The sequence below is a fragment of the Bacillus rossius genome, chromosome 11 (assembly GCF_032445375.1).
Source record: "Bacillus rossius redtenbacheri isolate Brsri chromosome 11, Brsri_v3, whole genome shotgun sequence".
NCBI classification, from domain to species: domain Eukaryota; kingdom Metazoa; phylum Arthropoda; class Insecta; order Phasmatodea; family Bacillidae; genus Bacillus; species Bacillus rossius.
The window spans coordinates 57,430,704-57,442,325 of NC_086338.1; positions in this window are offsets into that span (position 1 = coordinate 57,430,704).

Sequence of the window (11,622 nt, forward strand, 5' to 3'; positions counted from 1 at the left end):
AGTCACCGCCTCAGCCCCTTTACCACTCTCAGCTAACCAGACAGTCGGCTGTGTCCTGACGACCAATGAGCAGTCTAAAAAGGCTCGAACATGCATAGCCAGGTTGAGTCTAGTTTGGAGTGAAATTTGAAGCCATCACTAGAGACCGGAAAATTCCGCGGTTTCTCTTCGCGATAGGCTAGAATCCAAGTGCGTGTAACTTATTGCCGCTTAAGTGATTGTAACACAGTTTATCCTGAAGGACTGTGAGCCAATGAATGACCCTCAACGGAAGAAGTATCTAATCACGAACATCCACAGTTTAGCAGGTGTCACGAGTCAGTAGCCAATGAGGTGGTGTAATTTTCCCGCGTACATAGAGGATCGTGGAATCTATCCTAGGGGTCATCGAAACCACGATTTTTTTCCAGTCCCTAATAGCCATCACTGGAGAGTCACCCCGGCCAGATCCAGCCTCCCGACCCTGGACGAGTCATCCCGCGGGGTCGGGACACGTCAGACTCCTCGTGAGTCGACCTCGACTACTCGCCAGGCACGGGCGACTAATTCCCGTCTGCGGTCTTTTATTTCCCTTCTTTCTGTCCGGCGACCTTCGATCTCACCACGAAAGAATTCAGATTCGCCGCGCGCGCGTTCAGTTGGCAAGCCTGGCTGGCTCCCGTGAGGTCGCGCGACTTCTTCCGAGGTCACCAGGGGAAGGGGAGGGAATTTTTTTTTAAGAAAACAAAAAAATAGAAAAGAAATAAATTTGAACGTGTATTCACGAAAAAAAAAAAAAAAAAAACTTACATTACTTTTGACACTAACGCATTGGCACATGGGAAGGGCCATGCGTATTTCCCGAAAAGTTATAACACTGTATCATTGTCTGTGTATCCGTGCAAACCAATCACAGTAATACAGTGCGGAAGAAAAGCGTCCTGAGTGGCTCGGTCGAATAAGGCGACGAGGTTTCTCCCAGACGGCCGCCAATCACAAGGAAGAAACAGTCCTCTGCGGGTAGGTACATACATACGGGTTGCAGTCTAATAGTCGTTCAGATATTTTCTTCGCGAAAAATGCCTGCCCCTACACATGGTCCTGCGGTAGTAGCCGTAGCGACGTGGTTTCTCATACATGAACACACTGCCTCCACTGATATTTTGCAATTTTTTTTTTCATACTTGGAGGGGGGGAAGGGGGTTATGGCCACGTCCTCTCCTCCCTGCGTCCGCCACTGGTGACGCCTAAAGCCTGTTGTGTTTCGCGACAATGGCACTCACCAAAACACGGTCGCTCGTCCTTAGAGAACCCATCAATCAGCGGTTGGGCCACAGCCCTACTGTGCAGAAGCATCCAGAACAGCGGCGCTTATTCACGCCACTCCACGCAGAGGCGCGCGGAGTTCCCAGGCCACACAGGGATAGAAAACAGCGCCGGGGAAGGATGGTATGGGGGCAAGGGGGTGACAAGGCAGGGCCGCTATAATTCCCGAAGGTATGCGTATGACGTCAGTGGCCGTGCGGGACCGCCATGCCTTTCGTGTACATGCCGCGTGTCGAGGCCTTGTCTTCCGCGTTCGTAAACAATGTTCTGAAATTTTTTTTTGGCCATTTTCATGTTTCTAAACATATAAAAAAAAAAGGAACAACTATTGTTAAAGCTTTAGTAATGTTATTTAGTGTTGGCGTATGTTTTATCTGCACAGGATTTAATTGATCATTTTAATGGGAACAGACTATCAGGAAAGCGTTCGATACAACATGGCGGCGGTGGCGTGCGGGTGTCCGGACTTTAATCTCAAAACCTATTGCAGTGAACAATCAGCTTGGTGTAACAACCGCTCATCCGCCTTCAGCGCATTCTTGAATGTATTTCGTGAACAGACAGCCTGAGCGCGCACGACTGTGAAAGACTGCAGAGGGCCGGCAGGTGCGGGTCTGGACCGGAGCAGCAGCTGACTCCGCCACCTGGCCCTCACCCGCGCATCTGCGCGCATCTGCGCATCGCGCGCGTTCCGTATCCAGCTCAGCATGCCTCCACGTCTCGTGACGTCGTCGCAGGTCGAGGCAACTGGGGGAGTGGGCGGACATCGGCAACAATCAAGTTTAGGGCATATCATCATAAAAGAATTCACAGTGACGCAAATTTACAGAACTTACAGATTTACAAACTGGAAAAAAAATATTTCAACGTTTTTTTTTTCCTTCAGAGCTAAACTTTTTGAAGCTTTTTTTTTTTTAGTAATTATTAGCATAGTAAAATGTTGAATATAAAACAAACACTTTAACTGAGTAATTAAGGCGTGTTTCACTTATGCAGATGTATTTCAAATGTTTCTCTATTGTTACACTTCAATTTTCTATTTTATACACATCTCTATGGAATAGGCTGATATTTGTGCTTCATGATACGCTTGTCTCCAAGGTCTACATATCTCTTTGGCGTTTCAGAGTGAGTGAGTCAGAGATGGAGCGTAGCTATATATAGGACTAGGAGGTTTTAATTAAGGCGCTTAAGGCGTCCGTTGAAAAATTTATGAATATAACAAACAGTATAATTTAATATACACGAAATGTGTATTAAAAATTAAAATTATTTCAATATTGTGCAAATGAAAATTATTGAAGTTATACTTCTAATGCGACTTCCAACAAGGTTGCGTTAAACGTTTAACGCTACCATGGAGAATAACGCTACCATGGAGAATTATTTGCATGTAATTAAAAACTATTTTTTAATAGAAGTATAACTTCTTACGCGCGTACCTAAGTACACGCAACCATTTTTTTTCTGATATAGGTTATATGAAAAAATAAAAACATATATAACAAAAAAATATATATAAAGTGCATCTGTACTGTTAACCGTTAATTTTAGCAGCAAGAAATTAATCGTCAACAAATGAATAATATAACATACAGTTCAAAAGGGCGTAACTACAAAAAATCAAATCTGCCAAACAAATTTCGGGCATAAAAACACACACATAAATACGGAACCTCATTGGTCGACACTCTATACTGTATATCGCATTTTAATAACACGACCAATCCTCTAATTTCACACAAATTACTTGCAGGCTGAAAAATAAAATCCAGGCAGATTTCGTTTTAAGGATCGGGGTATCGTACGCCATGTTGTTTTTTTTTTCTTGTATTTTAAATAAGTTATTGGCTGTATTTAACGATACGCCTTCGTTGTTCCATCATACGTACTTTCAACATATATTCACTGAGTGTTATGCAATGGGTGTATAAAGTCACACAAGTCACGGGCTGGGATCTGGAGGGGGAGGGGGGGGGGGGGGGGGTCGGCCATGACTGTGGAACAGGGTTGATAAACGTAAACGTCAAAACTATGATTTTTGGAAAAAGTTCTGTATATGTAAAGTTTTCTGCTCATTGCATGCATCTATAGGCCCACAAACTAGCAGTATACGCCACACTAGCATCCTGTCCAGAAACTTGTGTCCGTTTAAACGCCCGCCTAATCTCTCGTGTCCCTGCGGATCCTACAAATATTGTCCCTGGCGCATTTCTGCACTCATATTATTTACACTTGGCGAATATGAGCCGAAAATATTTGTTAACAGAATTACAAACCGTGAGAAAATTATCAAAGTGATGCTATACAAAAGAACTTAAGAACTTTCTGTGCGTAACCGAACAATCAGGGGAAAATCGGACCAACGGGTTAGATTATGAGGGGATAAGATTTCTGAAAAAACTGAAGGGAAAAAAAAATCAGTATAACTACATTGATATCAAAATTATTGTATCCGTTCGAAGTTGTTATAATTTCTAAGAGAAGTACCGATAACTTTCGGTCGTAAGTTTTTTTTATGACATAGAACATTTAACGTACGGTATCTAGAGACTCAACCCTATAGCAGGTTAGATGGCCTGTACAGGTTAGACTTGATGCTACTGTATCTATTCTAGCTTCGCGCGTTCTTTCTTTGGCAGCTGAGCCTGCGAGAAGCCTGCCTATTTCAAATAACCACGGGTATCAAATGTAATATTAGTTTGTTGTTGAATTAAAGTACCTCAGGGCATGTTAAATGAGACGTCTCAAAAACATACCAGTTTTTTTTTTAAGTTCACCTAGCTGTTGGGTAACTATCATCATCACTAGTATTATATATATGTGTGTATATATATGTGTGTATATATATATCCTAAAAATGTATTGTATTCCAAATAAGATGGTACGTTATTCATCTACAGGTTCCATGAATGTTTCACAGCAAAATGCAAATATCTTGTTGGAATACTCCCCCCCCCCCCCTCTTTTCCTTTCATTATATCATACGTTGTGATATATATCGAGTACTATTTTTCGTGTTTAGCGGAATTAGTTGATTCCACCGTTCAAAGCCAGCGACGATAAAAAAAAAATAGTCCCAGACGTGAACATAGTATGTAACAAACACTCGAATTTCTCCGCTGTAACTCACAATACATATCTGGTTGGAAACAAATGAAAGCCACTTTCGTTTCCTGTAAAACACCAAGAGCAGGCTTTGCACTGTTGTGTATACTCCACCCAGCGTTGTATTTCCAATGAGTGCAAAGCCTGTTTGAATAATCGAATATTCTGATCACGAATTTGGTCGTTATTTTGTTCAGCAGCTCTTATCAAAGCCATCCAGGGCGTGTGAAAAATTAAATTGTAGTCAATCTTACAAATAATTGAGTTGCATGTAAGTCTCAAAAATAAATTATTTATGAATTTTTTTCCCAAATTTGACTGTCGAGGATTCCTTTTCCACGGTACATAAAAATGAAATCGTAGGAACAAATTCGAGAGCATAATTATATCACGTCACTGAGTGATATCTTTTTTTTCACTGTTAAATATTTTCGTGATAAATTTAACAACTATTTATCATATTTACGAATTAGAGTTCAATATTTAAAGTCCATAAAAATATCATACAATTTAGGTCCACACAAATTTGTTTTCATGTTTGAAACCTATGATGTAAAATAGGCAAGGGTCAGCTATTTACACGAAAACCAATCACAAAGTCAACGAATGAAATAGCTCAAAACTGCCACCTCCTGCATTATAGCAACCCACAGTAGTAAGGCTGAATTAGAGCTATAATTGTTTTACTGTACGTACACTCTGTTCAAGATAAGGTGAGATTTTTTTTAGCATGTGTTGCAAAACAATCGTATTTTTACGTCTGAATATTATGATAAACAAAACATAGATTCATTGAGCACAAGACTAAACAACCATGTACCAACAATTATTTTGATAATTTGTGTATAACAATATTCAACTGTCAAAGCCTGAATCGTTTTGTATTTATAAAAGAATATATTTTAGTAAAAAAAAAATATGTTTGATATTTAAATTGCACGTGTTATAATCATTTGATTTAACACCAGTAAGCCAGTTAAGATTATTATAAATTTATAAACATATGGGCAAATATTACTCTGTTGTAACTAAAACATGCCAAAGGAAATTAAGAAAATGACGTATTACAAATTCTAATACTAAAGTAAATTGCCACCTACACGCATTTTTCACATGCTGTTTAAAAATTCATTTGAACAATTTATATACAGCGTTTAATTTCAGTATTTCGTCTGTATTTGGATAGCGGAAAGATATGACAACTGATGCAGTACATGTTTTCTTAAATGAGTATAACTGTAACAAAACACGAACTCCAGTTGTCCATAACACAAGTGGTGTTTATTCTTGAGTTCATAAACCATACCAGATCCAAAATTACAAATTTACGAAAACTTTAACCTAAAGTTTCATCCGACACTGTTGCCAAAGCGTCCTAGATATTTTTTGGGGGGAGGCGATTTTTTTTTTTATCCAGGAGACGTTTTGAAGCTTGTACAGGGGATCAAATTGTACCGTATCTAATCAAAAAGGCCCCCGGCCTTACACATGCAGTAAAATATTTGTCTAAGCCCGAAAGACAAAGTTTTTCGGTTTTGTTGTATTCAAAGCTCAGAATCTTTCGCCGGTTAAATAACATAGAGATTATTTTTACATGTACGCTTCGAGCCGCAGAAAGGGGGTTTATTTTACTTAGTTGACGTTTAAAAAAGCTCACCTCGTAATCCTGGGCCCACAGACCTCCCGCCAGCTTAATGCAGCGGTTCCACTGGATGCGTGGTTTCTATTCTCGTGCTCGAAATCGGAACAGGAGAAAGAAACGTGTGATCTTCAGTTCACCATTGTTAACGCTGGAGCCGCCACGCCGTTTCAAAATAAGAACACTCTTTTATTCCCCCTTTCCCGGCACAAAAACAAACAATCACCCACGCTTGCGCCGACACGACACACACGCAAAGAAAGCCCACGCTTGTTTTCTTTTTTTTTTTTGTCACTTGTACGGCGTTCGCATTGCGAGCTGGACAGCTGCGAGACAGCAAACACTCCGACCAGACCCGCACCGCGCTACACTCCGTGGCGACTGACACTTGCCAGGCAGCACGCAACAAGTTGCCATCTTGGATTTCTCCCTTTCTCCCGCGGGGAGTGGGGGGGCCTACGAGCCCGCCCATTGGCCGGCGCGCCGCGCGGCGGAATGCGAAGAAGGGTGGGTGGGGGAGGAAAATATAAAACATGTCGAAAACATTTCACGCGATCCGATACACTCGTTTAGTTTATTGCGCCCGGTGTATCATTATACGGCGCATGTCTCTTTACAAAAACATGTACCGGGGTCGTGTCGAATGCTCCTGATACACACCAGATAAAACGAGGTTATGTAAAGTATTTGTTAACAGGGTCTATACAGAGTGTAATAACGACTTGGAAATACACTGAGGCAAAATTGATTACACATAAATTAAATATCACAGATGGTTCATACATTGATATTGAATAAGTAATATGTGTTAAAATAACTATTAAACAGTTATGTATGGGAAGATAAAAATGTTAACATTGTAACATTAAAAAAGTATAATTATGATCATAGCAAAACCATAAAGTATGGATTTTTAAGAGTTAACTCTTTGAGGCGCATTGGAATTTTTTTTTAAAAAAAGACCCTTCAGGGGCAGAAACAAATATTTAAAAAAATATTATTTTGGGGACTTACAATGAAATTATATTGTTGAAATACAACTACACTTCAGGTCACATTCTTAAATTTTACAAATAACAGTGACGGGAAGGGGGGTTAAAATGTGGTCTTTTTACTAACCACCACCGCACTTAAGAGTGAATCAGAAACAAAAATGTTAACATTGAATATATGTATTAAATTTTTAAAAATTTAATTGTAAAATCACACAAAAATTCCCTCTTTTTCCAGCAAAATATCTTAGCAAAAAAATTAAAAATATACGTTTTGTGCCATAAAGTAAACAATGACAGTAACAATGCAAAAAAAACAATGTCAATAACAATCAATTAAAAGCCATTGTTCTCTTACTTAGCAGGATGTATGCTAGCATTGTAATTGCACTTAGATATAATATATAATAGTTATATCATATATTATAATATATGTAATAATTATAACATATATATATAATAGTTTACTAACATTTTTTTTACAGTGAGGAAGCTGAATAAATGTAGCTATTTAAAAAAATATAAACTTTTTCCAGAGAGAGCCACAATAACAATACAAAACCAAACAATGCAAAAACAAACAATATCGGAAACAATGCATAAGCAAAATATAACAATAATTTAAAAATCAAAGAAAAATTGTTCCTGTCTCTAACAGAAAACCAGAGATTGAAATTTCATTCACATATGATAGTTTTTAAAACATTCCTTTTCTGCTTTCAAACACAGTGGCACTTTACATACTGTGCACATCCACACTGTGCGCACTGGGTTTTTTTTCTTGTGCTGCAAACAGCACATCTTCGAGACGTTGAATGTACAGGCTGATGCTTGCTGCTTTCTTTGCGGATACTTTCATCTACAAATGGTTTGTGTGAGCTGGCTGCTATAGGATAGGTCCCTTTCCTTGCAGTGGAAGAAGCTGCTGTACTGACAGACACTATTCTTGGGGCAAGGAGACCTTTGTATACACTCCTTCGAAAGTCTTTATTGGTCAGTTTATTGATTTGAAGTTCTTTGTGTAAGACAAAGGCATTTGTGATGCAACAATCTATAAAATGAAAAAAAAAAAAAAACAGATGCATCCACCATTTCTTGCTTTTCCTGTTTGTAGCATAGTCTGCTTTCAGTCTGTCAAAATTGTCAACATAATTCATGTTTCTGTTATAGTCTTTCAGCACGAGAGGGCAATTTATTGGAGTAATTGTCCCGTCCTTTCCTTTGCGATTTACAGAAGAGGCTTCTGTTGGGTCATGGCAAGTTGTAATCGTATTTACTGCCCTGTTATCTTTCCATCTATACACAGCTACACCATCATCACTCACCCTAAAATCAAATTCTCCTCTTTGAAGCTGCTTTTCGTCTTTTAATTTCGGCAAGTATTTTCTTCTAGGATTTACAGTCCCACAGGCATATATTTACCTTTCTGACTTCAAACTGCTGAAGAGAGGGTATGATGTAAAATAATTGTCCATATAAATTAAATGACTTTTGCCTTCCAGACCTTCTGTCAAAGTCTGAACTACTCGTGAGCCCAACCCTACTTCTGGTGAATTTTGTTTCTTTCCAGTATATATATCAAATTTTAAGTTGTACGATGATTCATCACAAAGCATCCACACTTTATACCCTCTTTTTATGGGTTTGTCCCTCATGTATTGTTTGAGGGTCGACCTTCCTTTGAATTTCACCATTGACACGTCTATTGCCAGTTTTTGGTGTGGTTTGTAACAATCCAAGAACTTTGCCTGAAGATGATCGAGCAATGGACGAAGTTTATACAGTTTGTCATGGTTTGGACTGGTTCGGTCAGGAGTTAGAGTATTGTCATTCAGGTGTAAGTGACTCAGTAAGAAACTAAATCTTTTCACAGGCATAAGGTTTGACACGTAGGTATCACCCAGGTCTGGTTCTTGGCTCCAATAATCTCTGTAACTTGGTTTCACAGTGATGCACATGTAAAGATTGATTCCAATGAATGTTTTGATTTCACCTGCATCCGTAGGAACAAACGGTTTACCTTTCTGCATAGCATACATATTTGTTTGAAATACTATATGATTTATCAGTGTTTCATCAAAATACTCAAGGAACAAGTCTAGAGGATTGAGGTTATTTTTGTGTTTTAGTCTTTGAACTACACCACTTTCTGAAGTAAAGGCTGGAACTTGGGGCACACTTTTATTTAGACTCCAAGTATGTGTTACAGGCGATTGAGTTGCACAAGAAATATCAGAATTAGAAACTGTTGCCACATCACATTCGCCACTGCTACTTGATATATCGTGTAAAGTGCGCTTTACATTCGCAGAGTCATTATTAAAATTATCATCACTTTCACTATCGTCAGAATTCACCTCACTGTCGCTGTCGGAAGGTATTTCATCGAGTAAACGATATGCTTCTTCAGCAGACAAACCTTTTTGCCGAGCCATAACACAAATGTTGTTCAGGGGTGGTGGTTAGCACAACTGACCACGTGGAAATGGGTATGTGGCAGCAAGAGAAAAATGTTTAAATACACAAAAATATTTCTAAATATTCTCAGGATGGATACTTACAATAACAAAACGAAAACTCGCTCAAAATATTAAATTTACTACACAAACACTCAAAAATGCCAAGCAGTAAATAAAAACGTGACCACTATGTAATAAACAACCACTAGAAATGTTAACATGCTGCCCGAACACTGGACGGTACACGTCCTGCAATCTAGCGGGTCACAGTCTAACAAAGACATGTGGTTAGTACGGATAGCTGTTGCCCCTGACGCGAACGATGAAAAGAAAATGTGGTCAGCAGAACCTTTGAATATATATACTGTATAGAAGTCGCGAGTGGATAGGATTTACTCTACGTTTCTCAAGAGCGTAAAATGAGCAGCTTGGGAACTTCACCGCTGCAGTGCGCTGCCGTAACGTCCTGTATCGTCTTAGTTGTTGTGTACACGTTAGAGCGCAGCTCTGTCGCCCGCTGTCATTCCCCGCTCCCCCACTCATCATTCACTGCAGCTCGAGGTCGTTCAACGGGAGGGGGAAGGGGTGTTTGAAGAGTTCGGCACTTGTCCGCTAGAGACCACCACAAGTCGATGCCCTAGAGATGGTGGCGATTGCGGCGGTGAATTAACCAACTACCTCAAAACCGTATTAGAAATTTTAACCTGGGCTGGCGACTTCTATACAGTATATATATTCAAAGGCAGAACTAACCACCACCCCTGTGTGGACATAATTTTTGTGGTTAGTTAACTAACCATCGCCCTTCAAAGAGTTTTAACATACATATAAATTATTTTTATCTCCCTTTTTAGTGTATTCAAAAATTCGTTTATTAATGATAATACAAAATTTCCCACCTTTTCACTTTATTAAGGGGATAATTTTGGAAAAATAAATTCATAAAACACATGCTCCTCTTTTTTTTAAATATTATGTATTAAAAAACTTACACATCACTGGTTTCATTGAATTCAGGGGTATGCATAGCTTTAATATAAGCAAACCAACCTCATGTTTCACAACTTAAAGGTGTTATTTCAAAACATATAAAAAACATTTTATGTAACTTTTTATGAATATTTTTGGTACTCATTTTGACACCTCATAACTTTGTAGATAGGATACATATATTTTCTTTATAAAACTAAATTTACCATAGGTACCTATATCTTAATATTTAAGTTTTCCAAAAAAAAAAACCAGGGTTTTCTTATTTACAGGTGTACATCACTGGGAACATTAATTCATTGTTTACCTCATCAATCATTAAATCAATTATCTAGCTCCTACAGCCTTTGAGCGATGTCTCTACAAGACATTGCAGCAGGTATGCAATGCTTTGCTGCAACAGGTCTGTAGCCAGGATTCTGTGAAGGAGTTGGTTCAGTATAACCACTGTATTTTATTTTTGTGAGTAAATTTTGTCATGACTGAATCATAAAAGAAAATTGATTGTCACACTAAAATCACATGGAATAATAGAATTTCAGAAGTCCAATGTTCACACATACAAAATTTAATTACCTAATGATTTTGCTTGAGAAAAAGCAAACTGAACATGTTTTATTTATTTAATTGTTTTAAATACTATGTTCTTAAGTCAATTATTTTATGATATCATTAAAAAAAAGTCATAAGTGTCAAGTTTGTATGGCAATGCTTAGAGTAACACGTATGCAGACCGGCATTAAAAGTAGAACGCTTGTCTTGGAAAGATAATTCCTGCCGCTTTTGTGTATGAGGCACGTCGAGACATAGTGGGGAGAAAATATGTATATTTATGCAGCCCACTGAGGATTACAATAAGCCTTCAAAAATAATTTATCTGTAACCTTATGTAGATAAGTTGCTGTAATTTTTAAAATCTGTCTGCTTGTTTTTTTTTTTTGACGCAATAGCATCTTATAAATCGATGAACGCCGGCTGCACGCACGAAAAATCGTCACGTTCCGCCTGAGCCGAGCGTGCAAGAACCGGCCAACCACCGTAGCGAGAAAATCTTCTATAACATCAAACAGGTTAAGGCGGTTTTTTTTTTAACTAATTGTTCGTGATTATATTTAAACAAATTTATTAT